Raw genomic sequence first — 15,719 nt, 5'->3', positions numbered from 1 at the left:
TATTGTATTTTAAGTCCTTGCCAGAGCTATTAGGCAAGAAAAAGGAATTAAACGAATCAAAATTGGAAACGAGGAACTGAAATTATCTCTATTTGCAGATGACATAATTCTCTTCATAGTAGAACCAAAAACCTAAGTTAAGAGACTAGTGGAACTCATAAGAGATTTTGGCAGGGTAGCAGGATACAAAATTAATGAATATAAATCGATGGCACTATTGTACACAAATAATTCTATGGCTGAGAAAGAAATTGTAAGTACAATCCCTTTTTAAAATAGTGGAGAGGAATCCTAAATACCTAGGAATTAAGCTAACTAAATATGTAAAAGACTTCTATGATGAAAACTATAAAACATTTAAAAAGGAAATAGAAGATCTTTAAAAATGGAGAAACTTGCCATGTTCCCGGATTGGCAGGATCAACATCATCAAAATGTCCATGTTACCAAAAGTAATATACAAGTTCAATGCAATCCCAATCAAAATCCCAACAAGATTCTTCTCAGAAATAGAAAAGGTGATACAAAAGTTAATCTGGAAACACAAGAGACTAAAAATAGCCAAGTTATCCTGAAAAATAAAAATCAAGCTGTGACCTCAAGACACACTACAGAGCAGTGGTCATCAAAACAGTCTGATACGAGTACAGAGACATACAATAAGACCAATGGAGCAGAATAGAAACACCGGAAGGGAGTTCACACATGAATAGATAATTAATCCTTGACAAGAAAACAGAGCAATCCATGGAAAAAACCTGGTCTATTCAACGAATGCTGTTGCTACAACTGGGTAGCAGCTTGCAGAATAAAGAAGCAAGATCTCAACCTGTCACAGCATACAAAAATCAGCTCTAAATGGATCAAGAACCTAAATCTACACCTAGAAACCATCAAGCTATTAAAGAAAAACATAGGAAACACACTCCAAGATGTAGGAACAGGGAAAGACTTCTTAGAAAAGATGCCAATAGCAAAGGTAGTCAAAGCCAAAATGAACAAATGGGACTACATCAAACTAAAAAGCTTCTATACAGCAAAGGAAACAATTAACAAAGTGAATCAACCAACAGAATGGGAGAAAATTTTTGCACACTACACACGTGATAAGGGACTAAATAGCCAGGACTTACAAAGAGCTTCAGAAACCCAGGGAAAGTAAAACAACAACAACAAAAACAAAAAACAACCCTGTGGAAAGAAATGGGCAATGGAAGTGAACATTTTTCAAAAGAACAGATTCAGATGGCTAACAGACATATGAAAAGATGCTCAGGCTCCCTAGGCTTCAGGGAGATACAAATGAAAACCACATTGAGGTACCACTAAACTCCAGTGAGATTGGCCTATATTTAGAACTCAGCTAGCAACACCTGCTGGCGTGGATGTGGGGAGAAAAGTACCCTCCTTTATTGCTGGTGGGAGTGCAGGTTAGTACAACAAATATGGAAATCCCGTATGGAGAGTGCTTAAAGAATTGCAAATAAACCTGCCATATGATCCAGCTTTGCCACTCCTAGGAATAGACCCAAAAGAAATTAAAACTAAATGTGAGAAGGGGATCTGTAATCCTATATATACAGCAGCACAATCTATAACAGCAAAGACATGAAAACCATCCAGATGCCCATCCAAAGAGGAATGGGCTAAAGAAACTGTGGTACATCTACTGGAATATTATTCAGCCATTAAAAACAATGAAATTATGCAATTTGCAACTTGATGGTCCCATCATGCTCAGTGAAATAAGTCAATCACAACAAGAGAAATACCATATGTTTTCTCTTGTATAAGGAATCTATCATGCAAATTGGAATGTATAGTGATGGAATAATGAAGACTACCATATCCAGAAGTGAAGACACAATGCAACATGCATCTCTGCCTCCAAACAAAAGATGAACTCTCAACGAAAGTGTTGGATAGATCTAGACAATGGGATGATGGACTGTCTGACAATGTCTGTATCAGTATTGTTGGGGCACACTTAAACAGCAGACTGATGGAATTGTAACTCCTTATGAAGAGTGTGACATTATGGGAAAAATCAACTGGGGGCAGAAAATGGTGGGTAGGGGAGAGGAATCACAGACTATACAGAATTGTATGATAAATTTCAAGAAATGTATATAATAATAATAATAAAGAAAGTCTATATTCTCCAGCCTATCTTTAGTCTCCATCTTGCCATCAGGGCCACTCTGTCTATAGGCTTACTGAGCAAAATCAGGGGTGATTGTGAGAAGAGGCTCACTGAAATCCACAAAGTGGTCATTTTAGCACCACATCATTTACATGGAACACATACTCCTCAAATTAGGCCTACTTTAATAAGCTCATTTACCTCTTCCTCATATGTCCCTGTCACAAATTTGATTCTTTTAATTTACTTAGACTTGTAGACAAATTATCTTGGAACAGCTTTAAGTTGCTATTGAATAGAAATTTTGACAGTATCTTAGTTAAAAGTAAACAAGAGATCTCACTAGAACAGAACCTAAAGCACCAACTGAATGCTTAATACTTTTTGTACAAAGAAAAAAAAAACAGTAACTCAGAATAACAGCACAAATAGTAAACAAAGCTCAGGTCCAAATGTAAAATGTGAATATGCATACTTTCAGAATAAGTAAAACTATGAAATACAAATTGGCAAACTCACCAAGACAATAGCAAAAATTTGATCTGAAAATATAATTTAATTGCACTTGAAATGTGATGTAAAAAGCACTTATAAATATGGAGGGCTATTTTAAGACACAACCACACAAAAACAGCTTGCCTACTTCTTGTGTCATGTATTGTTGACAATTTTTTAAGTGATAAGAATAACATCCTCTAGTCTTAAATCTGGGTAAGTCTATAATTACCAAAGTAGTAATATTATTTGTGACTTCTGTGGCTAAATTGTAAACAAATTAGCTTTTTCCCTCCCTCCCACCCTTTTTCCCTCCCTCCCACCCTTTTTCCCTCACTTTCTTGACATATGCTCTTAGAATCCAGCCACAATGAAATAATACCAAGTCTCTTGTTTCTGCTAATACTCAAGATATACCAGGTAAGGTGCTAGCCAAGACACAGCATCAATTACTAGACGTATACACAAATAGTCATTCAAATTACTCCTGTCTCAACCACTGAGACTCCCTTAGTGTTTTGAGTTTTCCAAGTAAGGGTCCAGATAGAGAAGAGCAGGAAATATGGCTTTTAAACCTGGTTCAAACTATGAGCACAATAAGTAGTTATATCACTAAGGTTCTGGGTGATTTTGTTACCTGGCTATTTATACAAAAGTAACTACATAAAATTGTCATTTGGGGGTTCCGGTATTATGCTGCAACCTGCATTTCCTGCATCCCATATGGGTGCTGGTTCCTGTCTTGCCTGCTCGACTTCTGATCCAGTTCACTGCTAATGGCCTGGAAAAGCAATACAAGATATCCCTAGCTCCTGGGCCCCACTACCCATGCGGGAGACCCAGTGAAGCTTCTGGCCTGTGGCTTCAGCTTGACCCAGCCTTGGCTTTACGGAGGAGTGAACCAACAGATGGATAACCGATCTCTTCCTCCTTTCCTCTCTGTAATTTTGTCTTTCAGATAAATAAATTCATCTTTTAGAAAAGATAAAACTTGAACTTCTTGGACAGCAAAGTGCTATGCAAACGCAGCTCTTGTACTTCTGGTCGTCTCTTGAAAGTGAAGCTGGCTTCATGGAGCAGACGATGCTGAGCAGAATTCTGGCTGTATTACTCTGAGTACATTCAGCCTCTCTGAGCTTCTGTGGACTGTGCTAATTTTACTTCTATCATTGTCCTTCATCCTCTTAGCTCACTTACACATAGCTGCGCACACATTTAAGAATGTGCAAATTAAGTGAGAGGACACCTGAAATGGTATCTAATACAGTATTTTGAAAGTTATACATGTTTTCTAATTCACCAAAACAATAAAAAGATACATAGCACAGAACAGACACAGAAAGAACAGAGGATATAGAGTTACTGAAACGTTGCAGTAACTAATGACCCTAACCCTTATTTTTTTATAGACACCTTACAGACCTATTAAATAATATCTATAAAATATTTAAAATACTCTTTATGGGCCTGGCACGGTAGCCTAGCGGCTAAAGTCCTCACTTCGCATGTGCTGGAATCCCATATGGGTGCCAGTTCTAATCCCACGAGCCCTGCTTCCTACCCAGCTCCCTGCTTGTGGCCTGGGAAAAGAGTCAAGGATGGCCCAAAGCCTTGTGACCCTGCACCTGCATGGGAGACCAGTAAGAGGCTCCGGGCTCCTGGCTGCAGATCAGCGCAGCTCTGGCCGTTGTGGACACTTGGGGAGTAAATCAACAGATGGAAAACCTTCCTCTCTATATATCTGACTTTACAATAAAATTAAGTAAATCTTTTAAACATACTCTTTATAAGAATAACTGCCTATGTTTAAGTCTTAATGTTTCATAATCATATGACTTTTATCACTATAATCATGATTTAATCTAAAAACTGTCAGCCATACATTAAGTTATTTTGTCTCAGTTTGGTCACAGTTCCTAAAATACATAGCTGTAGACATGTTTCCTTCCTTCTGATTCATTAAAATTACTTGCACACGGGCCCGGCAGCGTGGCCTAGCAGCTAAAGTCCTCGCCTTGAAAGCCCCGGGATCCCATATGGGCGCCGGTTCTAATCCCGGCAGCTCCACTTCCCATCCAGCTCCCTGCTTGTGGCCTGGGAAAGCAGTCGAGGACGGCCCAATGCATTGGGACCCTGCACCCGCGTGGGAGACCTGGAGGAGGTTCCAGGTTCCCAGCTTCGGATCGGCTCGCACCGGCCCGTTGCGGCTCACTTGGGGAGTGAATCATCGGACCGAAGATCTTCCTCTCTGTCTCTCCTCCTCTCTGTATATCTGGCTGTAATAAAATGAATAAATCTTTAGAAAAAATTACTTGCACATTCATGGCATTTTCATGCGTACTTGATAAATGGCTTCAAACACTGGGAAGTAGATAAGCTTTCTGGCATCTTGGGAAGGATGAATTTGCTCTGGGAGAAATTACAACTTGATGTATTATTATTGAATCTCTGAGAAAGTGTTGAATTAATTGTCAAGCTTTTGTTCCTGTCTCCAGCGTCTAATGTTGGGTGTCTAATGTATATCACATTGGTATGGCCTGAGTTACCTGTAGTTTGAAGACCAGTTACTGAATGTGTGCACCAATTCATGAAAACTAAAGAGAATATTCAAGCAAACCACCTTTCCTTGACCTTAGATGAAGTATTTTGGAATGAAAATTAAAAAAATGCATGTCTTCAGACTTAAAGCTTCTTTTTGTTTCTTTCCCTCATGCAAAAGTCAGGTTAATGGCATTTTTGCTAATAATTTTTCCATGCATTAGTGCATGCACACTTCCATCAAATCTTTGCTCAAATGTCTCCTTCATACATACCTGAATATCCTACTTAAGATATTAAGGGGAAAGCATTTGGCATAGCGGCTAAGACACAGTTTGGGATATATGCATCCCATATGGGAATACCTGTATCTGAGGCCCTGCTTCATCCCAAATTCCAGTTTCCAGCTAATTCATACGCTGGGAGGCAGCAGGTGATCGCTCAACTGTTTTGGGTTCCTACCGACCGCAATGCAGGAAACCTGAACTGCATTCCAAGCACCTGGCTCCTGTGGGCGTGTTCAGTGAATGGCAGCAGGCTATCTTTAGATTCAACGAATCATTTTTTAAAGTTAAATTTATATGCAAAGCAAGATTTTACATAAATATTTGAACTCAACTTTTAAATCACCTCTTTTTTTCATACTACTTGTCACCTGTTGGCTATATAATGCACTTATTTACTATGATTATTTTATTTAGTAACTTCATCTTTTACTGAATTTTTTTTTAAGGAACAATTCTGAACTGATGCTATTGACTCCAGAAACAAAAAATTAAAGTGAAACAGAGAAACCAGAAACTTTGACTTAACCCATACTGGCTTTAGAATAAAAGAATTTGGGCCCGGCGGCCTGGCCTAGCAGCTAAAAGTCCTCGCCTTGAAAGCCCCGGGAACCCATATGGGCGCCGGTTCTAATCCCGGCAGCTCCACTTCCCATCCAGCTCCCTGCTTGTGGCCTGGGAAAGCAGTCGAGGACGGCCCAATGCATTGGGACCCTGTACCCGCTTGGGAGACCTGGAAGAGGTTCCAGGTTCCCGGCTTCGGATCGGCGTGCACCGGCCGTTGTGGCTCACTTGGGGAGTGAATCATCGGACGGAAGATCTTCCTCTGTCTCTCCTCCTCTCTCTGTATATCTGACTTTGTAATAAAAATAAATCTTTGAAAAAAAATAAAGGAATTCACTGTTTAGTTGCCCTCTTGTCATTTGCAGTCGATTTTATAAATATTTATTGAAACTCTTCCACAAAGATACTCTGGTAGCTTATAACAACCACCACAAAATACATGAAAAGGCCTCCCAAGAAAGGGATTTTTTAAAAGGATACATGTATGTCAATATTAAAAGAGTTTGTGACAGCCATTTATAGAATTAAATAGAAAATCACTTGTAATATTTTCATTATTTGACAGAAGTCAAGGATAGGTACTTAGCTAAGAGGTGAAGAGACTGTGTTGTGAGGTTACCATGTAGGAGACACCCTGGGTTCCAGTGTTAGCCATACTCCTAATTCTGTCTTCCTGCTAATGGGCACCCCAAGAGTAAGCTAGTAATGACCAAGTGGTTGGAAGCCTGCCATTTACATGGTAAACCTGGATTGGGTTCCCAGTTCCCAACTGCAGCCCAGCATAGTCCAAGGCTGTTACGGATAGTTGGGGAGAAAGCTAGAAGGAAGTACTCGCTCTCTCTCTCTCCTTCCCTCTTTCCCCGCCTAATACAAATATATATATATATTTTTAAAGTGTAATCTCATGAGTTTTCTGTAAAGAAACAAGGGCTCTCAATAGCATCAGAAATCAAACTGCCCTACCTAGGAACCTGCCCCAAGGCAGAGTTACTGTGAGGAGAGACAGAGATCTTCCAGCTGCTGGTTCACTCCAGGTGGCCACAATTGCTAAAGCTGAGCTGATCTGAAGCCAGGAGCTTCCTCCTGATCTCCCTCATGGACGCAGGGGCCCAAGGAATGGATTCATCACCTGCTGCTTTCCCAGACCTTAAGCAGGCTTCTGGATTAGAATAGGAGTAACTGGGACACAAACTGGTGCCCATATGGGAAGCAGGCACTGCAGGTAGAGGCTTAGCCTGCTACACCATGATGCTGGCCCCCAAAACACAATTCTCAGTCTAAGAACCACCTACTCTTTAAGTTTACTCTTTACTGCTTTAAGTTCTCCCATAGAGCTACCTTCCCTCTGCTCGTTCACTCCCCAAATAGCCACAGTGCCGAGCTGGGCCATTCAAAGTTGGGAACCAGGAATTTCCCTCCTGTACAGACAGTCAACCAGAATAAGACCACTTCATCTTCCCTTCATACATCCATTTCTTGCCAAATTGTCCCACTCCTTACTTGGAAGGGACACGATGATCAAAATTCACACTTTCCTTCACTTGTCTGAATTTGCCTGCCTTATATTGATACTTTGGGCCCCCAAACCACAGGTCCTATCAAAGTGTAGCCCTCTGTTCTCCAAGAGGTCCCTCTGGTAATATGAGGAACAAGCATTATATGCAGCTCCCATATGAATTCACTCAAAGGGGTCTAATGTCTTACCCAGAGAATTCAAATATCCCCTTAACTCCCCTAAAGCAAGAAGCTCAAAGAGGCCTCCAGACCATAACCGATGAGCTCTTAGGTCTGGCTTACTCCATGTTGGTAACTCACTATACAACACACCCATTTTGACAGTGAAGAAATTACTTCTCAGGCCTGGCATGCTGGCCTAGCAGCTAAAGTCCCCGCCTTGAACGCCCTGGGATCCCATATAGGTGCCGGTTCTAGTCCCAGCAGCTCCACTTTCCATCCAGTTCCCTGCTTGTGGCCTGGGAAAGCAGTCGAAGACGATCCAGAGCCTTGAGACCCTGCGCCCAAATGGGAGACCCGGAAGAAGCTCCTGGCTCCTGGTTTCTGATTAGCTCAGCACTGGCTGTTGTGGTCACTTGGAGAGTGAATCAATGGATGGAAGATCTTCCTCTGTCTCTCCTCCTCTCTATATATCTGACTTTGCAATAAAAATAAATAAATCTTTAAAAAAATGAAATTATTTCTCAATAGCACAAGAATGCCTCCATGTCTTTGAGTACTGACATACGGCCCTTTTAGTCAAAGATGTTTCAAAGCTGACCCAGGGTCAGGGAATGATTGTTTACTCTCCCTACCAGGTGAAAGATCTTAAATGTCAAGGCTTTCTATTGGATCTCAAGCAGAATTAACAAAGATCAGACCCTCCCTGTTAGAAACCTCCAAAGTGAACAGCGAATTACGTTGAACTCTCAATCCTACACACCTTACTACCAGATCCAAAAACAAAAGCCTTCCTCAAATACTCTTGCCTAGAAACCACAAACTTAACGTATAACGTCAGGTCTTTAAAAATAAACGCCTTGCCAGCGCTGAAGCTGCTTGGCTCCCAGCCATTACCTGGAAGGGGCAGTTGAGATGTCAGGACGTGCTACTGCTAGTCTTACTGGAATAACAAACTCAGGGACCCTTCCAGGGAGCACTGCTTCACCATTACAGGCTGATGTCCTTGCCCTCATGCAAACGCTACAATTAGGGGCATGTGTGAAACTTGAGCAGGAGCTATATGCTTTTCCTAGGGTGCATGGTCTTGCTGCCATTCGGCAAGGACAAGGTTTCTCGACCACCCAAAACACCCCTATCAAACATGCCCCTAAATTCTGCCTCTGCTGTAGGCTGTTGGGCTCCTAGCTCATTTAGCTGTTATTCACTGCATGACTCAGCAGAGACGATAATGAGTTTCCACTGGCAATGATAACGCTGACAAAAAATCTAAAGCAGGGACCCGACCAGTGCCGCGGTATGGTAGGCTAAGCTGCAATCTCATTTGTACATCGGTCCAAGTCCCGGATGATCCACTTCTGCTGGGAAAAGCAGCAGAGGGAACCTATGTTCACCTGGGAGACCCGGAGGAAATTCCTGGTTCCCAACTTTGAATGGCCCAGCTCGGCATTGTGGCTATTTGGAGAGTGAACGAGCAGAGGGAAGGTAGCTCTAACTCTGTGTAACTCTCTCAAATAAAAATAAATAAGTCTTAAAAAACAAAAATGCCAAAGCCGACACCAGCCTACTCCTTCAAGCTGCTCCGGGGTCCATGTTGACCCCTTCCTCCCCTCAATGCACCCAAGAAGCCAAAAAGGCCTTAGAGAGACTATGCCCATACCTTGGAGTGTTGGCTAAAAGGCCCCGATGACAGGCTTCACACTTCCAGAAGTAATGCTGCAGCGTTCAGACCAGCACTAGCCAGAGTTTGAACCAGGGATGAGAAAAGACAGAGGCTTTTGAAAGCCGACAACACGAAGGATCCCCTCCCCGTGAGACTGCATCAATCCAGCGCTGGTTTCAGCAGCTTTTATTCATTTGGGGAACCATCTTGTATGCTGATTTGATTCACGTGTGGGTCTTTTGTTTACTGACTAATCACCTCCCCCAGCCAAGAGGTTCTCTGGTGGAACAGGAGGTACTCAGTGGGAGGAGAAGGTACAACACTTGGCCACTTACCTTAGGAATGTGTGCTGCCTGAGGCTCTGGCCTTGCTAAACACCTGCCACTGGTTTGTGTCTATGCTTCACCGGCTGCTATTGTCTTTCCCTAACAGCTCTGACATCAGAACCTGATATCCCAGGAATAAAACTTACTTTTGAGGGCTTTGGCTTTTGGCTGATCTGTTGCTTTGCAGGCAGAACACCCTAGCAGATTTTCAAAATGCTTAGTTTCTGCCTGCAGCAAAGATAATAGAGATTCTTCCGCCAAAGAAATCTTCCACCAAATTACTCACCAAGGAGTTTAAACTACTGGATGGCTTTGTAGGCTTTTGGCTCAGATCAGGTATGTGCGACCTCCACACTAGCTTGAAAACAAAATCTTTTTGAGTATATGTTGCAAATTCTATAACTAACGCTGGTATTTCATGGCACACACAGGAAGAAGCAGTTTCAAGAGAAAGACGTACACCAACAGATGGGAAGTCGGACTCTGTAATCAAGTCTGTACAATGTTTGAATCCAACTGTGTTGCTAAGTGACTATTACGAAAAATTCATGAAATGGTTGCTGATTTTCCATTGCATTGATGAAATGCAATATCTAGAAACATGATGGAGTTAGATGAATTTGCTTTATCAAACTTTGACTTTCTGAATGGAGGACCACAGATTTTAACTTCAAAACTTAAGGCACTTTGACTTGTTTCTCTGAAGTAAAATACGTGTTAATCTTTGAAATAAAAAGAAACAATTGCACCTGTACAGCGTCTTATTTAATAACTCATTTCCAGAGCCAGTTAAATTTGAAAATCCAAATTTTATCCTTTTTGTTTCTAAAGTATCAGTTCACACCACATGAAGAGCTTCCGTCACTGCACAAGTGCAAAGAGCTTCTTTGGGAAAGAAAAACTAGCATGAAACACCACAGTATTTTATGCCCCGAGACATGTGTGCACACAATTGACATCCAAAACCTCCAGGTAGTCATTATTTCACGGGTCTTTGCATATTTAGCTTTCAAACCCTGTGATTACCGCGTTTGAAAGAAATAAACCTTCTCCTTTGCAAACATTATCCACTACCTTTGAAATGCTAAAGTGATCGCCTTTGAAATGAGTTTTCTGGAAAAAAAAAAAAGCAAAACCTTGAATAATCCATATCTTATCTCCTGATTCTCAAAGTCTGTTCACATATTTAGTTATTATTTAATGTTTAACAGAATAGATTAGCCCTTATATGTTTGAATAGAACTGATATTTGGTTAAAGAAAAATAAAGTTTAGAAAAAGAAAATGGAATTAAACACAGAATTATATATGTATATATAAATTATATACACAGATATAAATCAAAACTTTAACTTATAGCATGTGTTTTAAAATATCTTTTTCACTTGAAGCTTACATTGTGTTGTCATTCACAAATCTTTTGATGTGAGGTCTGAGGCCTTTCTTTTTGGGAAGTTTTTAGTGTTTCTAGTATTGGAGGAATCACACACATAACGCCATTTCCTGTCATGTCAATGTCTGGTTTCATTTAAACAGAATGAAAACTTAAAGCACACTTGCAAAACAGTCTGAGTACAAAATCTTTGCACTTGATGACTGTAACCATTCATCTATTTCTTTCATCTAATTTGACAGCATTAGAATTTTTTATTGTGAATGATGATAACCGCAAAACACTTAAATGTATGCATACTATATGTATAATTTAAGGAATACTAATTTAAGAACATTGGTGTATACATATTCAGGCTAAGAAATAGAAGGAACATTAGCAATACTTTAAAAGGCTCATTTTGTGCATCTAAAAAGGAACTATTACGCTGACTTTTATGATTACCATTTCTTGCTTCTCTTGGCAGTTTCACTGAGGTATTCATGAGCAATATTTTGTTCATTTTAAATATTTTATGAAATCAGGTTGTGGTTATTTATTTTTGTGATTGGCTGTTCCCTCATTACACTGCTACTGCAGCACAACATTCCTTTTAATAATATCCCAATTTTCCCATTTCACTTTGCATTTGGACATCGTTCTAGTTTACTCCTCACAAAGCAGATCATAAGACAAAGTTTTGTCTATAAGAGGCTTATCTGAGTGTTATCACCAGGAAACTCTGCAGTGAGGAAACAGAATCTGGGAGGGAAAATACAACCCATACTCTGTGTTTTTGAGCAGCTTACTATTAGAAGCAACTTGGGCTATGTTCTAATGAGAGTGTGAAATGTGTATCACTAAGGGAAGAGGAACCTGGACTATTTGTCCATCGACTTCTTAAATTGGCTTAAGGCCACCCTTGGGATCAAATTCTCCCCTGCGTAGGGAGAGGTGCATAGGAAATGACAGTCTCGCACAGGAGCTGTGCAGGGTAGGTTGAGGGCACATGAGTGAGTCCTTACAGCATCAGTTGAGGATGCTGCGCTTGCATTGCTAAGATCCACTCTGCCCTCGTTCTAGGTTCATTCAATCCTGTAACCAAACAAAAAAGACTTCTTCCCAGTTGGAAAAAGTGGATGATTTCATGTTATAGAATCTTTCTGTCAAAGACTGTTATTGTAATTATCTATTTATTTGGTCTTTTTAAATGTTGCTTGATAGCCTTTTGGAATTTTACACATGTACGGCCACACACACACCAAGCACATACACCACACACATTTGTATTCTTACATATACATACCCTTGTGATGTGTTGCCTAGATTTTGATGTTTTCAATGTTCCAGTTAACAACTTAAAGTTGTAATTAAAAAATAATTAGCAGTATATAACAATTGCTTTGATGTGTCTTTAATTTCTGAAAAACTTGCTATACCCTTTGGGGTTTTCTAACTGGATAATCACATCATTTATGATTGCTACAATAATTATTGGTTCTGTACCCTGTGCATTTTGGGGGTAACACGTATTTTATTTCTTCTTTATGTTTCACAAGTGAGTAGGATTTCCAATAGAAGACTTTATAGGTATCACTATGGTGCATACCCATGTTTTTGCCTATGCAATTTTTAAACCAATTTTTTACTTCTGGAAGAAACCCAACTTATACAAAATGTATGGAATCTATTTTATATACTACCGGATTGTGCCGGTTAGAATTTGGTTTATGATTTGAATAACTATAGTCATGGATCATGGGGGTGGCTAGTTAATAATTTTTTCCTTTTTTTTCCCCTTTCCCTTTCAAAGGCAGAATTACAGAGATACAGAGAGGGAAGGAGAGATGGGGGGGGAGAGAAAACAGAGAGCCAGCGAGAGAGAGATTGATTTTCTATTTGCTAATTCACTCTCAAGGTGGTCACAACAGCCACATTAAGGCTAGGCCAAAGCCAAGAGCTTGGAACTTTTTCTGGGTCTTCATGTGGGTCTTGAGGGCCCAAGTATTTAAGCTATCTTCTGCTGCTTTTTCCAGGCTATTAGCAGGATGAGAAATGGAGCAGCTGGGGTTAGAACCTGTGCCCATATGGGATGCCAGCACATAAGGTGGGGACTTCACCCATTATGCCACAATATTGACTCCTATTTTTTTTAATCACCTGCCATTTATGTTCTGTTTTATTATAAAGGCATGTCAACTTTAAAAAATGATTTGGAAATTACTTCTTTTTCAATGCTCTGGAAAAGTTCATGTGAGATTGGTTGCAATTATTCCTTAATTAATTAATTAATTACATCTTTCTGATAAGTCACTTTGTTCTGCTGTTTTCTTTGTGGCAAGAGTCTGAAGAACTATCCCCATTTCTGTAACATTTTCCAAACTCTTTAGTTTCTCCACTTAAAACAGTTCTGAGTTGTATTTTATAATAATTTATATATTTCTTGAAATTTTCAAATTTATTGCAACAAATGTGTATAAAATTCCATTATTGTATGTCTACCCTATTTATACTTCTTTTTGCTCCTTAATTATATTATTTTCCTTCTCCTTAAAAGAAGGGACCAGTCTTCCTTTGATATTTAAATTCCCTGTAGTAGTCCGCCAGTTATTTAGTTACTTTATCAGGCAGAGACACAGAAAGGGAGAGGAAGAGATAGAGTAGAAATAGAGATGGAATATAGAGAGAAGAGAGCTAGCTACAGATAGAGTTTTTGCCTGCTGGCTTATTCCGTAACTGCCCACAGTGATCAGGGCTGAGCCAGGCTAAAGCTTGGGGCGGGAGGGAAGTTTCAGCTTCTTTTGCATTTGAATATTCAGTTGTCACAGTAATAATTCTGAAAAGATTGTTCACTTCTTGAGTTGACCTGGCACTCTGTTGGAACAAAAAAATCAACTGTAAACATGAGTCATTTTGGACCCTCTCCGTGGATCTACATGTCTGTATCTGTGCTAATCCCACATAACTTGGATTTCTGTAGGTTTTAATACGTTTTGAAATTAATTTAAATTTAAAATAGGAAGTCCTTTCAATTTATACCATCCACCTATTTCCATACTTTTTTCATTTTTTGTTAATGCAACTTAAAAATGTATCTTTTTCCACTTTTAATAATCAATTTCAGTTACATAGTTATAAAAAACTACAAGCATGTAATCTCCACTCAGCGGAAAAGCAACAATGTAATTATAATTAAGCTCCTATGTATACGTTCCCAATCACATTTCTCTATAGTGTCTTAACATCTTGAACTAATTTATTTCTCTTGTATGATTTTGTACTTTACTGTAGTTTCTAACCCACAAGCTCCCTTGCCATCCTCTACTGTAGCCTCTGAATACTTACCTCCCATCCTCCTTTGAGGAACTGAAAGCTCTTAGAACAGTCATGGCTGAAGAAGTACAGTGACAAGTCTACAAAGTGAACTTTTTTCAAATGCAAGGTAAAGATTAATTGTGGATTTTTTTGCATTTACTATTTTTCCTTTCTATTTTTCTAGCTTGAAGGATGGACATGAGATTGAGGTAACCACCTTATCACTATAAGATGACAAGAAAAAGGAATAAGGTTGCTATACAATCTTCAGGGCAAAGATGAAAGGAGAAAGAATATGGCAGCAGAATGCCCCACCTAGACTCCTGCATGAGATAAATACCTGATTTTATCAGCTCTAAAATGCCATTCATTGTTAAGACACATAATTAAACAACATACCAGTAGGGAAAAAATAATAATGTAATGATGGTAATATAATTTAATAGGCAAGGACATATCAGATAAATGTTTCTTAGAGTCAATGAAACATTTAAAAGCCCGTCTCCATTTTTAAACTATCATTATCTGGAATTTTACATGCATTGCAGGTGAATGGCTTCCTTGTTGCAAACTTTCTGCAATAAATACAAAAATTTAGACTGTTAGTGTATCTGAAAGCAGAGAAACCAAAAATTCACATTTTGCTAAGATTTAACAAAACTGGTTTTTGTTTTAGCTCTGCAATCCAAGACAATTGGGAGAATCCAGTAATCTACAAGCTTGCTACGTCATCTCTGGACCCACTTATTGGCAGATTTATTCCTTGCCTTTTTTTTCTCACTCTCTCTGTAATGCACTCGTGCAAACTTACTCCAGCTGACTATAACTGATGAGATGCATTCCTTGGACAGTGGGGAAATGGGGTCGGAGGATTATACTGCATTGCTCTGTCATTAGCATCCCTCTGAAGAGCTGAAACTGCACTGGACTCAGTTGCTACCAAAAAAGCTAATCAATATCATAGCATTTGCAGGTGTTCTTTTTTCCGGTCTCTTGTTTTTCAGTCTTTCATCCTAGGAGTGGTAGTAGTCTAGAGTTTTTATTCACCTCTGGAGAGCCCTCATCATCCCTGATTTGGCTTCTCAGCCTGTACATCACCCATGTAACCAATTCCATGCTTAAGTCTCTTTGACCCTAGGAATATTTGAGGTAGGTTTTCTTTCTGTGATAAGAAATCAAGACAAAAATTTTCAAGAGTTACAGTCCTACATATTTATGGTACTGTGATGATTTGATGCATACATTCAAGCTGTGGTGACAGTTGGAGCTATTTGAAAAACTGAATTTTAAGTATTAACCTACAGTTAACACACATTAAGTAAGAAATATGGGAATGTAACATGAGG

This window comes from Ochotona princeps, chromosome 4, assembly GCF_030435755.1.
Source record: "Ochotona princeps isolate mOchPri1 chromosome 4, mOchPri1.hap1, whole genome shotgun sequence".
Classification (NCBI taxonomy): Eukaryota; Metazoa; Chordata; class Mammalia; order Lagomorpha; family Ochotonidae; genus Ochotona; species Ochotona princeps.
The sequence above is the reverse complement of the archived record's forward strand: the minus strand, read 5'-3'. Positions refer to the sequence as shown.